The sequence below is a fragment of the Manis javanica genome, chromosome 2 (genome assembly GCF_040802235.1).
Source record: "Manis javanica isolate MJ-LG chromosome 2, MJ_LKY, whole genome shotgun sequence".
Lineage (NCBI taxonomy): Eukaryota > Metazoa > Chordata > Mammalia > Pholidota > Manidae > Manis > Manis javanica.
In genome coordinates, this window is record NC_133157.1 from 120,784,861 (window position 1) to 120,803,269 (window position 18,409).

General features: G+C 40.8%; 1 protein-coding gene across 5 annotated transcripts in view; it reads left to right on the forward strand.

Moving 5' to 3' along the window:
• FAM107B (family with sequence similarity 107 member B) overlaps nucleotides 1–18,409 on the forward strand; it is a 145,854-nt gene that overhangs the window by 76,742 nt on the left and 50,703 nt on the right. The window contains exon 1 of one of the 5 annotated variants that reach the window (XM_037001670.2): nucleotides 7,783–7,934. The exons of the other annotated variants lie outside the window; for them this stretch is intronic. The gene's annotated coding sequence lies outside the window, so the exon portion shown is untranslated. Of the gene's footprint in view, nucleotides 1–7,782; nucleotides 7,935–18,409 lie in introns of those variants that run through there. 5 annotated transcript variants of the gene reach the window in all.

Below are 18,409 nucleotides of genomic sequence, written 5' to 3' on the forward strand. Positions count from 1 at the left end.
ATGAAGCTGTCAGAATTTGGGCCAGCAGAGGAGAAAATCAGGTCAGCAAGTCACCAATAGCCAGGAGTCAAAAGTTATGCTGAGTGAAACCTCGCCCAGTTGGTTTTTTGGTTCGTGGGCTCCTGGAACCCAAGCACTGATTGCTGTGTGCAGACAGCCCTCACCTCCAAGCAGGAGGGATCTGTGCCAGCAGCTAATGGCAGGAGATCCATGCCCTGTCCCCAAATCTTCTATACAGGGATGGGTACCTCCTCTTTTGTTTGAGATGAGCTTGGTTTCTGTCTTTTTGTCCAGGTGTAATTACTTCATTCACCTTCCAATGTGACCTGGTTTGGTTGATATGTAATAAACTTCCTACATATTTTTAGCTGCACGTAAGTGTTGTATATGAATTAAGATCCTCATCAAAGGTTTGCCCCACATGAGGTTCTGAGGTGACCCTAAGGCTTGCCTGCCTCATTTGGGGGAACTTGGCTGCCATCTCTTTGTCTGCTTAATTGAACTTTGAAGGATTCTGCATTACATTTTTCATTGTTTCTTTTCCCTCTTGGTTTATGTTTTCTATGATGAAATGATCACTATATTTCGATTACAGCAATGATCACTAACACTGTAAACTTTAACATGATCACAGCCTGCAGCATCTGTAATTGCATCTCTGCTGGGAGCTCCTCAGGAGGCTGTGCTTTCCCTGGGGCTCCCTGTGGTGCAGGAGCCCTCATCTAACTTAGCCTTGGACAAGTGAGAGAAGCAAAGGAGGAGAGAGCAGGGAGAGGACCCTTGGCCTTCTTTTACTCATTAGCTTGATTAAGAAGGGTTTTGGGAATTTTTAATTGACTGCCTGGAAACTGGGGTGTGAGGGAGTGGAGGTGGGCAGAGTCAGTGGTGCTCAGTGTGCCTTCCCCTGCTGTTGTCAGTGCACCCTGCCAGTTTCCTGTCGCCTGGGGCAGGAGACCCAAAAGAAGAGTTGATATTCTTCCTTGAAGTTCCGCATGAACCATTTGATTTGGATACTAGCAACACCATGCAGGATGCACCATGCAGGTGTCTTGAGACTGCCTTGCTTATGATGAAATGGAGTGAAAGACACAGTGCGCTGACTGGGCTGGGAGGAAAGGAGAAAGCGGCACTCAAGTGCACATTGCCCTCCCGGGTAGTGCTTCTCCAGCTTTGGATTGCTCTAGTGGTCACTGGATGGTGGACCGTGTTTTTGCTCCTCTGATTGGAAACTCTAAAGGTGGGGACCCTGTCATCCTAACCTTGTCTGTCCTACAGAGTGTTTCTTTCCAAGTTCTCCATCAGACACTGGTAAACTCGGTTCACACCCTGAGTTGCTGTGTATTTAGCCGGGGCTGGCAGGCTCTGCCATAACGTTCGTAAAGCATGTAGAAAGTGCTTGGCCTCTTCGTTCAGTCTTGGTTTCAACTCAGTGTTTCAGCATCTGGGATCTGCAGGAGTGCTAGGAGTGCCTTTTGAAAGAAAAGGCATCATTTACTTCTGGTTTTGTATCATTTTAACCCCACATTTCTGGAGCCAAAAACCCTTTCTTCTGAAGACTTCCCTTGAAACACACATGCAGGCACATACACACACATATGACGACCACCACGATGACAGGTCCTTTCAGGGGAAAGCACTGTCTTGCACTTTGTGTCCCCAGCCCCTGGATCCCAAGAAGTTCCCTGTGGTACACTGCAGCATCCCAGGCAGGTCAAAATTCAGAAGATCCTTCTCTCAGGTAGACCAGCATGTGCTTGTGTGTCTTCCTTTCCTTTGCTTCTGTTACCTTACTTCCATTGTGAACTTTTACCCTTCTTTTGTGGCAGTAAATGTGCAGGTTGTGTGGGCTGTGAGCATTGTCTTCTTCCTCCACTACGAACCACCCTATCTTTATGATTTGGGTGGGGTGAGGTATCAGGGTGTAACTTCCGTGACTTCTTTAAAAAAAATAAGAAAGATGGAGAGCTGTGCAACAGACTTGTGATCTTCCATAGTTGAAAGCATGTTAAAATGTTAAGAGTAGAGCCGTTGGTGGGTGGTGGTTGCATACCCAGGAAGATGAGCTTGCATCCTGTGCTCAGAGCAATGTGGTTGCTCCATACTGTAGTTCTGCATTTCATGTCACTTGTCATTGATGAGCAGTAGATTCTTTACCTGCAGTATATTTAGCTCTGGGTTATATACATTTCCCTAGAGAGTCCTGACTATGGATCTTAAATAAGACTATGTCATTAGCTAAATGGAAAAGGATGTGTGCTCCTCTCTCTCCTTGGGTAGCTTATGTCAAATGAGTCATTTTTCTCTGTCCAGTTTCTTTTAAATAGAGAAGTGGTATTATTTGGCAGCTTTTGGACTCAGTCTGCTTGGCTCACATTCTGGGATCTGCAGCTTACTAGTCACTAAAATGTGGGGAATAATAGTACATACTTCATAAAGTTTTATAGAGGCACAGCTTGTTCATTAGTACTGCATAAAGTAAGTGTTCAGTAAAATGTTTAAAAAGCAGGTATGTTATTGCCTATTGTTACTGTAAATAGAAACATAGGGAGTTTAAAAAAAAAGTGAGGTTTGCCTATCTGAAAATTTTGATGTCAACTTCTGTTAACCTTAAATACACTGAATTGAACCTGCAAAAAAAATTAAGTATGTTATTGATAACAAATACCTCACTACACTGCTGCTGTTTTTAGAAGAACTGTTATCTCTTCTAGAGCTTTGTCCACTATTGTCTAACCAGACCAGGGTGAATTGTTTGAGCACTATGCATGCATTTCTGGGGACAGTAAGGAAGAATATTTGAAATTGGGAATGTCCCAGACACAACCCGGATGTCTTTGATAACCTGAAAGAAATGGGATGGTGATAATATGCTCTGTAGTTGAAGACAGAGTTTTATTCTAATGTACATAACCTGGAGTTTTACTGCTTGCAAGGAATGTGTCAACAGTATGCTCATACTGAAGCTGTCGACCTGGGCAAGTTTTACACAGTCTTAAACAGTTGTCCCAAAGTCCCTACAGTGGACCTTTTTATGGCAACTGGGCATTGATTTCAAAATTAGTACTGGTGTGGACACCTTTAGGTGAAGCCAAAGTTAGTCATCCCCGTGGCTCTTCCTGATGGTGTTATAAGGCTGGGATAGGGGACTGTTTTAAGCATCTTTTGGGCCAGTTGATTTCCACTACATTCAGTAGTGTAGAACTCTGAGACCTAAATTTCTTCAAGTGTTGGAGTGCATCAGAAGCTGGTCTCACCCTGCCACCTCCCTGACCTAGTTTCCAGCCACTTCCTCTTTGCTTGCTCAGCCACATGGCCCCTTCTCTGTTTTTCCTAAACAAGCCAAGCTTATGCTTGCCCAGGGCCTGTGGGGCTGCTCTCTGGAAAGCTCATCCCAGATGTTTAGAGGCTCTCCATCACCCATCATAAAACCAGCCCTGTAGCCTGCTGTCCCCTGTTGCCCTGCCTTATTTGTCCTAACACTTCACCAGATACACAGCAAATACCTCATATGCTCATTTATTTTTTGCTTGTCTTCCTTCTATGCTTGCCCCACCCCTGGGACATAAAGCCCTTGAAACCAGTGTTTCCAGCATGTGAGACTCTGCTTTGTTTTTGCAGTGGTTTGCTGTAATCCCAGGTGTCCTTCCACTAAGTGAGATGGCTTCTCCTACTTCCAAAGCACATGGGATAAGAGTTCTTCAGGTTTCAAACACCAGCAATAGCCGAATCATCTGTCTTCTCAATAAGGAAGGAAATATTTGAAAAGAAAATTCTGCAGAATACATTATTCCAAATCCCATCACAGTATGAAGTCTGGATCTTGGGAGGCCAAATAATCATGTTAGCATTTCCTTGCAGTGAATTAGAATGAATTAAAGAGCAATGAATGAAAAGCCAGCCACAATCCTATGCCTTTGGCTTTGAACAGTTTGTTTTTAAAATAGATACTAGCCATGTATTCCATGCACTTTTATTTGTGGGTAAATGAATAAAGGATATTATCCACACTGTTCATTGTTCTGTGTATAAGGTCCCAAGTGGGGAACTTCTTTCAGATGATCATGCCATGATATTTTTTCTTTCTCTTGAGAAGGAAGATAAGATGCTAATTTTTTTTTATAATGAAAAGTATATGTAACTCTTTTTGGAGGGGGGGAGATCAAATCCACATTTGATACTTGGATCTAGAAATTATATTAGCCCTAATATGTCACCCTTTTGCCATTTCTTTTATAGCAATAGTATCTTTAATGAAACTGAGTTCCTGGCTGGCTACAGCCACAGAGATATTAATGCCTGAAAATGCTTATTTGGAGAAAAAATGACTTTAGAACTGAATTGTGTGAATAGAAAACTGCATTATAAGTAATTATGTTCACACTTGTAAAAATCTTGGGCCTACATAAGTAGAGTTCCTACTGAAGACATGTCAAAGTTGTATAGGTTTGTAGATCTAAATTTAAAGGGATTGGAATTTGGGGAAACTGAGTCTGATATTAGAGTAAGAGAACAATTTCAGCCCTCCTACCATCTTGAAAGATGAAATTATGGAACAAGGGCAAACACTGTGATATTAAGCCGTGTATCTTTGAAATAGAAACACTTTTAATGAAAAAAATGCCTTGTATGATTATACTCTTTGACCCACTGCTTGAACTCAGTGTTTAATTTCTTTTTTTCTTGTTTTTTAATGGAGGTGATTCATTACTGATTTCAAAATACTTTGGAAAGATTTAATCTAATAAAATTCTATTTCTCTATTTCAGTGATCTGATACTTCTTACTTTTCCTAACTAATTTTTCACAGTGTTCTTAGCTTTTTCATCAAGTTTTTTGAGCACTGAGACATAAATATCCTTCTGTCTTTTATAGTTGGAAAAAACTAAGATTCATTAGTATAAGTTGAGTACACAATTAGGATTCTAATTGTTTTAGGAAAAAAAAAATACACTGTTTTCTCCTGGGTTTTTCTCTCTTACACTACCACCATATGCACAACACTTCTGTCACCAGATGTTAGGGTTTATGCCACCAAACAGGTCTCTGTTACACTAGCTGGGGGTGTACTCCAGTTGACTCTTTTCTGACAAACTCTACCTCAAAATAACTTCAGATCCCACAGCTTGAGGGATGAGTCCTATGAGTGCCCCCTCCCCACTTCAGGTGCCAGTCCTAAGTAGTAGGTTCCATAGTACCCACAACTTCTGTCTGATTTGGCTACAAGTCAGAAGGTCCATATCCTCCTCCACCCTCAACTTGATCATTTGCTAGGACAACTCACAGAACTCAGGAAAACACTTAGTTTACCAGTTTATTAAAGGGTATGGTTTGCTAAAGGGTATGGAATAAACAGCCAGAAGAGGAGATTGTTAGGGGGAAGTTTGGGTGGGTCTTGAGTACAGGAGCTTCTGGCCCCAGGGATTTGGGATGTGTCACCCTCCCAATACATGGATGTGTTCACCCACCCTACCTGGGAGCTCTCTGAACTTTGTACTTTGGGGACTTTTATGGAGGCTTCCTCACTTAGGCATGATTAATTATTAACTCCATTTCCAGCCCCTCTTTCTTCTCTAGAGAAGTGGAAGGTGGTAGGGCTGAAAATTCCAAGTTTCTAATCATGGCTGGTCTTTCTGGTGGCCAGCCCCCATTTGGGAGACACCCAGAGTTGCCTCACTAGAACAAAAGATGCTCCTAGTGTTCTTATCACTGAGGAATTTACAAGGGTTTCAGGAGTCCTGTGTCAGGGACAGGGTCAGAGACCAAATACTAGACTAAGAGAAGCTCCTACGGTTCTTTAGAAACTCTGTGCCAGGAATTGGGGAACTACACCAATATGTATAGTATTTGCTATTGTCTCATGCTAATTTCTTCCCAATTGTGGTGATTTCACTACCATCACAGTACAGAAAGCCTTCATTTTTTTTAGGGGAATTTCTTAATGGTTGATTGCCTTCTAACTCAGGGTTTTTTAATTTTTGTTTTTTCTTGTGGTAAAATATACATATAAAATTTACCATCTTAACCATTCTTAAATGTATAGTCCAGTAACATTTAGTACACTGGTATTTTTGTGCAACCATTACCACCATCCATCTCCAGGACTTTTCCCAAACAGAAATTCTGTCCCTGTTGACCTCTAACTCCCCATTCCTTCCTGCCCCCAGCCCCTGGCACCCACTACTTGGTTCTGTCCTTATGAACTTGACTATTCTAGGTGCCACACTTAAGGGGAATCATACAGTATTTTTCTTCCTGTGATTGGCTTATTTCACTTAGCATAATGTCCTCTAGGTTCATCTATGTTGTTGCAGTTGTCCAAATTTCCTTACTTTCTAAGGTTGAGTAATATTCCATTGTGTGTCTATACCACATTTTGTTTGCACATTCATTGTCTGATGCATATCACTCTGGTTTTTATACTGTGGATCACAAGCAGCATCTTAAAACAATACAATAGGAAATGTTTGCCCATATTAGGGATCAGTACTGTTCTGTGAAACATGTGTGCTGTGCTAACCCCTATTGGTTTTCACACTTTTTACAGGCAGAGTGGAGCTGAGCTCTTATGTATATCCCAGGTCTTACCACACTTCTCAGGTGGAGAGCTTTACGGTGTTTTCTGTGTAGTGGGAGGGGCAGAGTACAAAGAAGTGGTAGGAAATGCTGATTAACTCATGGGGCCTAGTCTTTTTTTTTTTAAAGTATCACATGTCCACAGTGATACACACGGAAGGAATTCAAGTGAATCAAACATGAACCAAACAGCATTGTTTGTAAACAGTTTTCAGGGTTTTCCCTGGAGCCTCTCTCTGCACGCTGTCTTTCATAGTGTGCTGAATGAAATGGGCTGTTTCTATGCGGTGTTGGGCTTGGTGGGGAGTTCTTATGTCCTGTGGACCAGAGCTGTCACTCAACATGTCTTGTGCATATGCCTCTGCAGTTGTAACTTTGCACTCTTTGCCCTGGTCTAGATTTGATATTTCCTAATCATTTAATGCAACAATCTAGAACTGGAAGGAAATTTCCTTGGCTTAGAGAGGCAAACTGTTCAGCCCAGAGGTCACACAGGTAGTCTGTTGGAGTTGGGACCAGAGCTCAATGCCCTTATCCTCCTGGTTGTGTTTTTTTCCCGCTATATTAAACACTCACCCCCAAATAGAAAAATCCCAGCACATTTCCTAAGTGGGTCATAACATCATGAATTATGATCCTTAGGAATGCAAGTGTCAGTTATCTTAAAGCCTGTATGCTGTAGGTATTGTTGTACTGTTAAAATGAATATTAAAATGTAACCTCTTTCTAGTTGGGGAGGGTATTTATAAGGAGCTGGCAAGGTGACTCGAACATGGTTAAGGTGTCCAAATGCTGGGCTGGGGACAATGCACATGCAGCCTTGGGGGCCCCCAGTGCACTGAACTTGTTTGTATATGAATGTTGTCACACAAGTTAATGAGGGAGCTGATTCATAGGGGGAAATGCTTGCTTTAGTTATTAGATTTCAGTTAATGATATAGAAGATATTTGCTTTCAAGCTGAGTAGTTGCACAAGCTGAGAAATATGCACATTCTGCTTGTGCTGCCAGAGACAGTGTGTTCCGTTGGTCTGGAAGGTCAGTAACTGGTACCAGACTTGGAATAATTTGTTTCTCATTGTTTGCTCTTGTTTCTATGCCTTATGAGGTCATTCAGTTGCACACACAGATGGATATGCCAACTTTCCTGCTTTCTGATGTTGCTGCAGCCTCTCGCTTTGAACTTGAACTGACTTTTTTGATTTCCAGAAAGAGCTTCCTGGTGGGGAAATGGGTGGTGGTGGTAAATTCTTGTTTTGGGTGCTTTTCTTCACCTCTAGAAGGAACTACTGTTGGGAGGGGCATTCTTACTGTGATCTTTACATTTGTTGCCTTGAGTGAGGAGGCTGCACATATAAAGAGGTCAGTGTTCATTCTCTATAACTTTTTGTTACTTACACCTTGAATAGGTGACAATTGTGGGGTGGTTTCCTGTGTAAATTTTATTTTACTAAAAGATAATTTTTCAGAACTTTGAATGCTTATGATCAAAACATCAACAAGAAATGTGCATCTGAAGTAAGAATAAACCTTGAGATCTTCCCATGGGTAATTGATAATCTAGTCCTTCAGATGTGTGAATTTGAACTTGTGGGCTTGACAGAACAGCAGACCTATTAAGACTAAACAAAAAGTCACATATAGTTTGGGACATCATGTCTTTGCCAGGGAGAGAGCTCTATGAAGAAGCTGTCTCTCTTGCAGTTGTAAACTCTTTTCTTCCCCTACGATTTCTTCAAAATGCCCAGCCATCTCTGTCAGACTCTGCATGAGTCTTTCTTTGCTTACCTTTGAAAACATCTCTTCATGTTCAGTAATTTTTATCTCCATCATTTTATCTGTGTTCTATTCAGTGTCTGGGATCCTGATGATTGATTTGTACATCTTTTTAAAATATCTACTTCTTCTGGCTTCTGGTAAAATGTGACTGATTATCCAGTGAAAATTACAGGACTGATAAATATTTTAAAGTACTTCATTTTAGCAAAATAGCACTTGATTTGAAATTGTTCTGCTCATTGCTGTCACCTTCTCCCTAGTAGTTGTGGTTATTAAAAAACACAAATGTGTCAACAACAACAAAACACTATGATACACCCTGAGTTTGATTTGCTTCTTATTCCTTGGTTGGGATTAAGGAAGCTGGTTTCTTGGGTGTCCATTATGGAACTAGCATTTTCAGTCTCTTAATATCTATTTAGTGAGAAAGGGGCTGTAAGTGCTGTCTGTCATTATGGTGTAAGAATTTTCACAGTGGCTTTGGCCTGTTTTGTTATCTACTCCTTCAACACGTTCCTGCCTGGCCCACATGTGCACAAATATGTGGTGACAGCCTCATGTTGTGGACCAACAGATCACATACATATGCACACTCTTATTTGGGTAAGTGCAATGTATTTTCATTTAGGAAAGATATGGGCCACCCTTACTAACAGGGTTTTCATCTACCTTGTGTGCATTCATATTTATTTATATAAAAGTAGCATTTCCGAAAGTAGTGATAAACACCATTTTAGGTAATACTGGCTTGACTTTTGAAAGTTTTAATATGTAAAAGAATTCTCTTTCTATAGCTAATGAAAATGGTTTAGAAATGTTTACTTATTGGTAACTGCTTTGTGAAAAATGGACAACATTGGTGGGGGTCTGTGCTCCAGTTTCTGTATTGTGGGTTTGATAAACGTTTGGCTTTGCCCGCCTGCATGGTTGGGTGCTAGGTCGAGGCTGAGGAAACATCTGACTCTGTTGCTTCCCTGGGTCCTGGGAAATTACAAAAGCCTTCCTGTGAGGCACGAGAGGCCCAGTTTTTCTTGAAGCCTGGCCTTGAGTTGATGGGGAAAACTGGAAGTGAGGACCTGTGAGCTGGACCTGTGGGGGAGGAGGGGCCCCTGGTCTCCCTCCCAGGTCTTAGGTGTCAAGTAACCGTCACAGTTCCTGGTAACCTGTGAGCTTACTGTACTTTTTTGTTTGGTTAGGGCTGTGCACCCTCAGGCCTGCCTTAACTCTGTCTTCCCCAAAACTTGGGAGCAAGGTTAGACTGAACAGAATTACTTGGGTTGTTTATGAGTCGAAATTTTTCTGCATGTATTTTTTTCTGAATAACACTGAAAAGTTTTTGCTGAAACAATGTCCTACTGTTGAGTTTTTCTGGCTCCCTTAAGGCTAAAATCTCCAGATGGCATAATCTTAACATGCCTGTCACATATACACACACACACACACACACACACACCAGGAAACATAACTCACCATGACACAACAGAACATATATCCTCCCCTTCTTCCTTCCAGGGTGATGTGAAAACTGGCATTTTATCATCAAAGAATATATTTCTATACTCTGTTTCTATATTGGTTTTGTGCAGTTATATTAGTAAATACATGAGGATTTTTTAGATTCAGACAACACATGTTGTTAGTGAAATATGAGAGATTTAAGGAGAATCTCAGGGTTGGGGGAAGGTTTGAATACCAGAACAAAGGTGATTATCTGTGAAGCAGACATCTGAGAATTGAGTCCTGAGAGGAAAGGACTTTTTGACAAGGGCCAGAGAACCCATTCTGGAGCTTAGAAAATTTCTAATATTCATTTGGGACAAATAGATATCTTATACCAAATAACAATCTCAGTTAAAATACAACTCTGCCTATGTCCCACAGACACTGTGGGACGCTGGCTCCCCTATAGTTGCCATTTAGTATCCATCCATCCCACAAACCACATGGCATGTTCCCCCCGGCCATTCCCATTCTGCCCGCAGTTACCTCTGTGGGTTTCCCCTCCACTGAGGGTCCAGGGACTTTCTTCCTAGGGCTGCTTCATGCTTCCCACTCTGACCCCAGATTTCTGGACTTTTCCACTGTGTGCAGTGACTTTTGCTCCACAGTCAGCCAACTTCTCCCCCAGAGTCTTTGCCTCTTGGTCTTAACTGAAACCATGTGCCTCGAGTTTGCTGCTGTCTTGGGCCCTCCCACACCACAGCTAGGGCCTCTGCTCCTCAGATCCTCATGCTTTCAATCCCTGCTCCTTGGAGGCCTATTACAATCATACTCTGTTCTCCACTCCTCAGGGCTGTCATTTACTGGTTGTATCTCCTCATTCATTGAAAATTCTGGCACCTGGATTGCAATCCTTTGCGCCGCGCATCACACTGGATGGTGGGACTTCTTTTGTGGGGGACTTTTCAGCTTTAAAACCATCCCAGTTTGCCTGGGACTGGCATGTTTTCCAGGACACCAGACTTCCGGTGCTCAAGCTAGGATGAGTGGGTCACCCTACTCATCGAGTCACTGTACTCTATCTTGTCAATAGCGTGAACCATTTCTGATCTGAAATGCAGAGATCCCACTTGCTAGCCAGAACTTTCTATCTTTCTAGTCCATCCAACAGACTGTCCCAAGTAAGCCCAGGTCTTTGCTCTTCCAGGTCCATTTCTAAGCTGTTGCCCTTGCTTTCAGCCTGTGTGTCAGTCAGGCTCTGCCTCTAGTTTTATCATTCCATGCCAGCATTAAAGCCACACATTTCTCAATATACCAAATTCCTTTCCATCTGCTGTGTTGGCACATCCCAACCCTGGAGGACTGGGTGGCCCGCCATCCCTACACCTGTCCTTGGACTGCTCGTGCTGCCAGAGAACATTATACAGATGCCTCTGTAAGATCCTGGTCTCCAGCTTCACCGGGAAGTTTCCTCTCTGCACCCTAACTCTCCATAGTGACTCTCCAGTCTTCTCAACACTTTTTAATCTCCAACTTCATAGTCCCAGCCCTCCTACTTGTCCCTCGCTTTCAGCAGATAATCTTTCCATTACTAATAAAATAGTCATGAGAAGGCCACTCGGTTCTTCCCACTGCCCCTTTGCAAATCTGTGAAACCACTTTCTCTCTCCTTCCCTTTGATTAGATTTCTTGAGAGAATATTTTCCTTTTGGCTTGTACTAGTTACCTACTGCCATATAACAAATTGTCATAAACTTAGTGGCTAAGAATGACACATTATCTCACAGTTTCTGTGGGTCAGGAATCCAGGTACAGCTTACATGCATTCTGTGCTTTGGGCCTCATCAGGCTGCAGTCCACTTTTGCCAGGGCTGTGCTCCATCAGAGGCTCGACTGGAGCAGAATCTGCTTCCAAGCCCACTCAGATTGTTGGCAGAATGCATTTCCTTGTGGTTGTGGAACTTAGGTTGCCCTCATTTCCTAAAGGTCACTTGCACCTCCGTGCTGCGTGGGATTTCACTTTCTTCATGGCAACTTGCTTCATTATAGATGGCAAAGGAGAGACAGGGAGACTCAAGCAATAATCATGGGGAGTGGTAGCCTGTCTGTCACCTTTGCCATATTCTGTTGGTTAGAAGTGAGTCTCAGGTCCTGCCCACACTCAGAGGGAGGTAATTATAATAGGGGTGAATAGTAGGAGCCAAGGACCATGAGACCACCTGAAAGTCTGCCTACTACATGTCTTGATTTGCTTATTCTGATTCACTCCCAAACCACTGTGTATGTTTATCTCTACCACTTCACTGAAACTGATCTCAGAGAGGCAGAATTGTCTACATAATGTGCAGGGCTCAGGGCAAAGTGAAAATGTGGGGCTCCTTGTTCAAAATTAAGAATTTCAAAACAGCAACAGCAAAGCATTAAACCAAGTGCTGGATCCATCTGAGCATGAGGACTGCAAAAGTCCCATGCCTGTGAAGCCAGCCAGCCTGGCAGGGAGGCCATCCTTACTGTCACTAAATTCTGAGGGGCTTCTTTGTGCTCTTACTTGGTCACTCAGCAGTTGTTGCTTAGACAGTTTGCACTGCTGAGAACAGCTTCCTTTGGGCAACATTCTCATATCCTCAGATTCTGAGACCTGCAGACTCATGATTTTCCTTCTTTTTCTGGATACTCTCCTTCAGTCTCCTTTCCACACTTCTCTTCTTCACCCCTCTTTTATATGTGGGGGTACCTTATTGAGTAATAACAGTTTCTATAGCCTCAGTTGCTTGTGGATTTTTGGCTCCACATGTCTGTATTTAGCCCTCTTTGACTCCTGAGCTCAAGCAGTATGTCCTATGACTCCTTTGTAAAGTTCTCCTGCATGTTTTATGCACATCTGAAATGCAGCATGTCTAAAACTGACCTCATTTTCTCCAGCGCATGAAGCTCATTACTCCTCAGAGTCTCTGTTTTGGCAGATGGCCTCACTGTCTCCCTGGCTCAGTTTGGATTTCTGAATATGTTATTCTCTAGGTCTTCAGCCCCTTCTGTCTTCTGATTAATCTTAAACTTATACCTACCTGTGCCAAGTCTATCAAGGGCTTTCCCTGGGACTGTATTTCATCTGATAGTCTTCCTGGACTTCTGTAGCCTGTTTTATCTCCTGGGCTTCCTGTGTTAAAACCCAGCACACTCCATTGCTACTCATTTATGAAGTGTCTGCTTCCCTGTTAGAATGTAAGCCTCATGAGAGGAGGGCTTTGTTTGGTTCACTGCTTTATCCTCAGTGTTGAGAAATGTGCTGGGCACCTGCTACACACTCAGTAAATAAGTATTTTAATGAAAGAGTTTTATTTTCAACATAATTTTTAAAAAAATGTGTGACATGGTTTCATTCCTTTGTAGCAACTGTGTCTTAGATAAACAGGATAATGCCCTACTAGCAATTCTGTTCTTGAGCTACTAGGGCTATCTGTAACGTTATAACAGTTTGGGTTGTTTTGACTGAATTGTTAGTGATTAGAAAATAATGTGGGAACAGGAACTAAATGGGTATTTTCTTTTTAACAGTGAGTTCTGGGCACAGAGAGGTAGAAGGAAGCACATATCATTTGGTCTGCAGAATTCACAGAATGGCTGGTGTAATTTTGGTAGGAGGAAATAAAAACAGATATGCTATGCTGATAATTGAAGATAAGTGTGTACCAGACACCATCAGCTGAATCCCTCTGCTCTTACCCCACATGTATTTTGGTAACTTGTAAACTTTAGTTTACCAACAAGTGGAGAGGCAGTTGTGGTTAGAGATCTACATCTCTGATTTTCCAGGGTCCTATTTTCCTTGTAATGCTTGCTTTAATGAAAGTGTCTGGAAATAGAATGCTGAAATACATGAAGTATTTGGGGGCCTAATTATCCAGTGGCTAATTGTGGTCCGAAAAAGGAAGGAAGGATTCCACCCAAGGAAAACAGTGCTAATTTACCAAGGGTCTTGGGGCAATGCATTTTAACAGAAATCAGTTACACACAAACGGAATAACACACGGGTTTATTTGTTATAGAGACCTTTTATTCTGTAGCCCGGCGTTCTCAAACTTTCTGCTTTCAGGACCTCTTTCTACTGTTAAAAAGTACTTGAGTATTTTTCTGTTGTAATATCTATTGATAGTTACTTGTCAAATATTAAAACCAAGAAATGTTTTTTTAAAATTAAGTATCATTGAAATACAAGCTTATGAAGATTTCACATGAGCAGCATTGTGGTTTCAACATTCACCCATATTATCAAGTCGTCTCCCCAACTCCATTGGTTGCAGTCACTGTCCATCAGCGTAGTAAGATGATATATAGTCATTACTTGTCTTCGTGTTGTACTGCCTTCCCCTTGACCCACTATATTGTGAGTCCTGATTATAATGCTCCTTTATCCTTCCATCCCCAGCCATCCTCCCCAACCCTGTCCCTTTGATAACTGCTAGTCCCTTCTTGGAGTCCGTGAGTCCGCTGTTGTTTTGTTTCTTCAGTTTTGCTTTGTTGTTATACTCCACAGATAAGTGAAACTATTTGGTACTTGTCTTTCTCTGCCTGGCTTACTTCACTAAGCATAAATGTTGTTGCAAATGGTAGGATTTGTTTTCTTCTTATAGCTGAATAATATTCCATTGTGTATATGTACCACCTCTTCTTAATCCATTCATCTACTGATGGACACTTAGGTTGTTTCCACTGGCCATTGTAAATAGTGCTGTGATAAACATAAGAGTGCATATGTCTTTTTGAATCAGGGATCTTGTTTTCTTCAGGTAAATTTCTAGGAGTGGAATTACTGGGTCAAATGGTGTTTCTATTTTTAGTTTTTTGAGGAACCTCCATATTGCTTTCCACAATCGTTGAACTTATTTACATTCCCACCAACAGTGTAGGAGGGTTCCCTTTCTCCACATCCTCGCCAGCATTCGTTGTTCCTTGTCTTTTGGATGTTGGCCATCCTACCTGGTGTGAGGTAATCTCTCATTATAGTTTTAATTTGCATTTCCCTGATGATTAGTGATGTGGAGCATCTTTTCATGTGCCTGTTGGCCCTCTGAATTTCTTCTTTGTAATAGTGTCTGTTCAGATCTTTTGCCCATTTTTTAATTGGGTTATTTAGTTATTGGGTATTGAGTCATGTGAGCTCTTTATATAGTTTGGATGTTAACCCCTTGTCAGATATGTCATTTGTGATTATATTCTCCCATACTGTAGGATGCCTTTTTGTTCTGCTGATGGTGTGCTTTGCTGTACGGAAACTTTTTAGTTTGATGTAGTCCCATTTGTTCATTTCTGCTTTTGTTTCCCTTGCCTGAGGAGATGTGTTCAGGAAAAAGTTGCACATGTTTATATTCAAGAGATTTTTGCCTGTGTTTTGTCTATGAATTTTATGGTTTCATGACTTACATTCAGGTCTTTGATCCATTTAGAGTTTACTTTTGTGTGTAGAGTTAGACGATAATCCAGTTTCATTCTCTTACATGTAGCTGTCCAATTTTGCCAATACCATTTGTTGACGAGGCTGTCATTTCCCCATTGTATATCCATGGCTCCTTTACCATATATTAATTGGCCATACATGTGTAGGTTTATATCTGGGCTCTTTATTCTGTTCAGTTGATCTATGGGTCTGTTCCTTTGCCAGTCTTAAATTAACTGAGAAATCTTAAAATTCAGTTAAAAATGGCCAAAATAGCAATAAACCCACTAAATTGTAACAAAAAGACCATTTGTGATGAAAAATAACTTTTCCAAAAAAAAATATAGTGAGATGTATGATGTTATTTTACATTAGTGCAGATTTCTTTAATCAGTGAGAAGAGTAGCATTGTTTTACATTTTCACTAATCTTTTTCATAACGAGTTTTAACAGAAACTAGCTGGCTAGCTGGGTTTTTATCTATGCTTCTGCATTCAGACTGTTTGATAGTTTTTTTTGGTTGAAGTGTATGCAGAAAATCCAATCTCACACTAAGTAATTGGGGAATACAGGAGTATTCAAATAACCTTTTCAGGCAATTATGGGTATTTTTTGATACCACCCCAAATCTTGATCAGTGTCAGTTTCATAAAGGTTAGGTACAATGTGAATTCTAAAACTGTAACAATGATCTTTTCTACTTTGTTACATCAAATTCCATTAATTTATCTTGCACTTGAATAGGATGGTGGAGGGATAGTTAAGTCATTTATAACACATAATGGTATATTATGCAACCATATTTAAAAAGTATTTCATCACAGGTGAAATGCTTACAAATGTAGTAAATTATTACTCAGGATCCTAATTTTGCTAAAAAATGCAAAGAGGTGTATTTGTACTAATTTGAAAGAATGTATCAAAATATGGATATGTTTAATGATACATCATTCATGGATGTTATTTTATTTCATTTCTACTTTTTTTGTATTTTCCCAATTTTCTATGATCAGCACATTGCTTTTAAAACCAGGGTCTTTTGAACTGTATGCTTCATCCATAGGCTGGCTTTTATAAGTAAAACCCTACTATTTACAGTGGAGTGGTAAGAAAGATCCATTTTTCCCTCAAAAGTTTGTATTTTTAGCAAACATGTGCATTTTCTATGGCTGTTTAAGCCTCAGAACTCTACTCTTTATTTTAATAGCAGTTAAATGATTTCTTAGACTAAGAAACTATTTAAGAATTATTCAAGAAAAGTATTGTTGAGCTTTAAAGCAGAGACATAATTTGCTTTTCCTCATTTCTGTTACACCACAGGCAAGCCCTGATTCTTATCCAAGTAAAATGGGAAAGGATCTTGTCCTACAGTGATAATAGAGCTACCTGTATATGTTGAGAAATATCCTGGAAATTAGCAGGTAATTAACCTCTCAGTTATTGCGTTTGAGTCCTTTGTCAGTAGTCTGAATGGTATATTTCCTTTTATAGTTTTATGGCTGGAAGTTAAAGAGGCTTCTGAGAAATGCAAAAGGCAGCTCACATCTGGAGATTAGCTCCCTGCTTACCCCTGGATTAAGATATTTTTGCTCAGTGTTATATAGTTGATGTGGTGTTTTCCTAAAGTATTGCTTCTCTTAGGCTTTTGTCCTATCTGTGGACAGGAATCCAAATCTGCTGATGGTCTATTTTCCCAAAAATGGAGGACTTCATTGTGTGTATTTCTTTATGTTCCTTATTTTATAATCAAGTGATTATTAAGATGTCTAGAGAAGCTACAAACCATCCATACAGCAGGAAGTTACCAGTGTTGCATCCTCCACTTACCACCTTAAAGATGAGAATTATCACTTTGACATTTCCAGCTGAACATACATTTCTGTGGTTTTAGTTAATATGTTAGTGACGCTCACTGTTTGCAATCTCTCCTGAGACTGTTTACTAAAGCATAGGTCACTTGGAAATGTAAACTGTGATGGAAAACTATTTAATTGCCTCTTCTAATATTTTACATTAAAAGACCATTCTATCCTTTGCTTAGCAAACTGAGAATATTCTGTCTGGGGAGGGGGACATCCCTAATGGTTAAAGTCATTGTTAAATTTGGAAATATTCTCATTTAATTTAAAAAAGATTTTATGAGTTGAACATTTTGAAGGCGAGGAAATGCACTCCAAATATACATAGTGTTCTCTCTTTTTTTTTTAATTTTTAATTTTTTGGTATAATTAATCTACTGTTATATGAGGAACATTATGTTTACTAGATTCCCCCCATCACCAAGTCACCCCACAAACCCCATTACAGTCACTGTCCATCAGTGTAGTAAGATGCTGTAGAATCACTACTTGTCTTCTCTGTGTTGCACAGCTCTCCCCGTGCCCTTCACCCCCACATTATACATGCTATACATGCTAATCATAATGCCCCTTTCTTTTTCCTCTCTTTCTCCCTCCCTTCCCCCCATCCTCCCCAGTCCCTTTCCCTTTGGTAACTGTTAGTCCATTCTTGGGTTCTGTGTTTCTGCTGTTGTTTTGTTCCTTCAGTTTTTTCTTTGTTCTTATACTCCACATATGAGTGAAATCATTTGGTATTTGTCTTTCTCTGCCTGGCTTATTTCACTGAGCATAATACCCTCTTGCTCCATCCATGTTACTGCAAATGGTAGGATTTGTTTTCTTCTTATGGCTGAATAATACTCCACTGTGTATATATACCACCTCTTCTTTATCCATTCATCTACTGATGGACACTTAGGCTGCTTCCATTTCCTGGCTATTGTAAATAGTGCTGCAATAAACATAGGGGTGCATCTGTCTTTTTTAAACTGGGCTGCTGCATTCTTAGGGTAAATTCCTAGAAGTGGAATTCCGGGGTCAAATGGTATCTCTATTTTGAACTTTTTGAGGAACCTCCATACTGCTTTCCACAATGGTTGAACTAATTTGCATTCCCACCAGCAGTGTAGGAGGGTTTCCCTTTTTCCACAACCTCACCAACATTTGCTGTTGTTTGTCTTTTGGATGGTGGCCATCCTTACTGGTGTGAGGTGATATCTCTTTGTGGCTTTAATTTGCATTTCTCTGATGACAAGTGATGTGGAGCATCTTTTCATGTGTCTGTTGGCCATCTGAATTTCTTCTTTGGAGAACTGTCTGCTCAGCTCCTCTGCCCATTTTTTAAT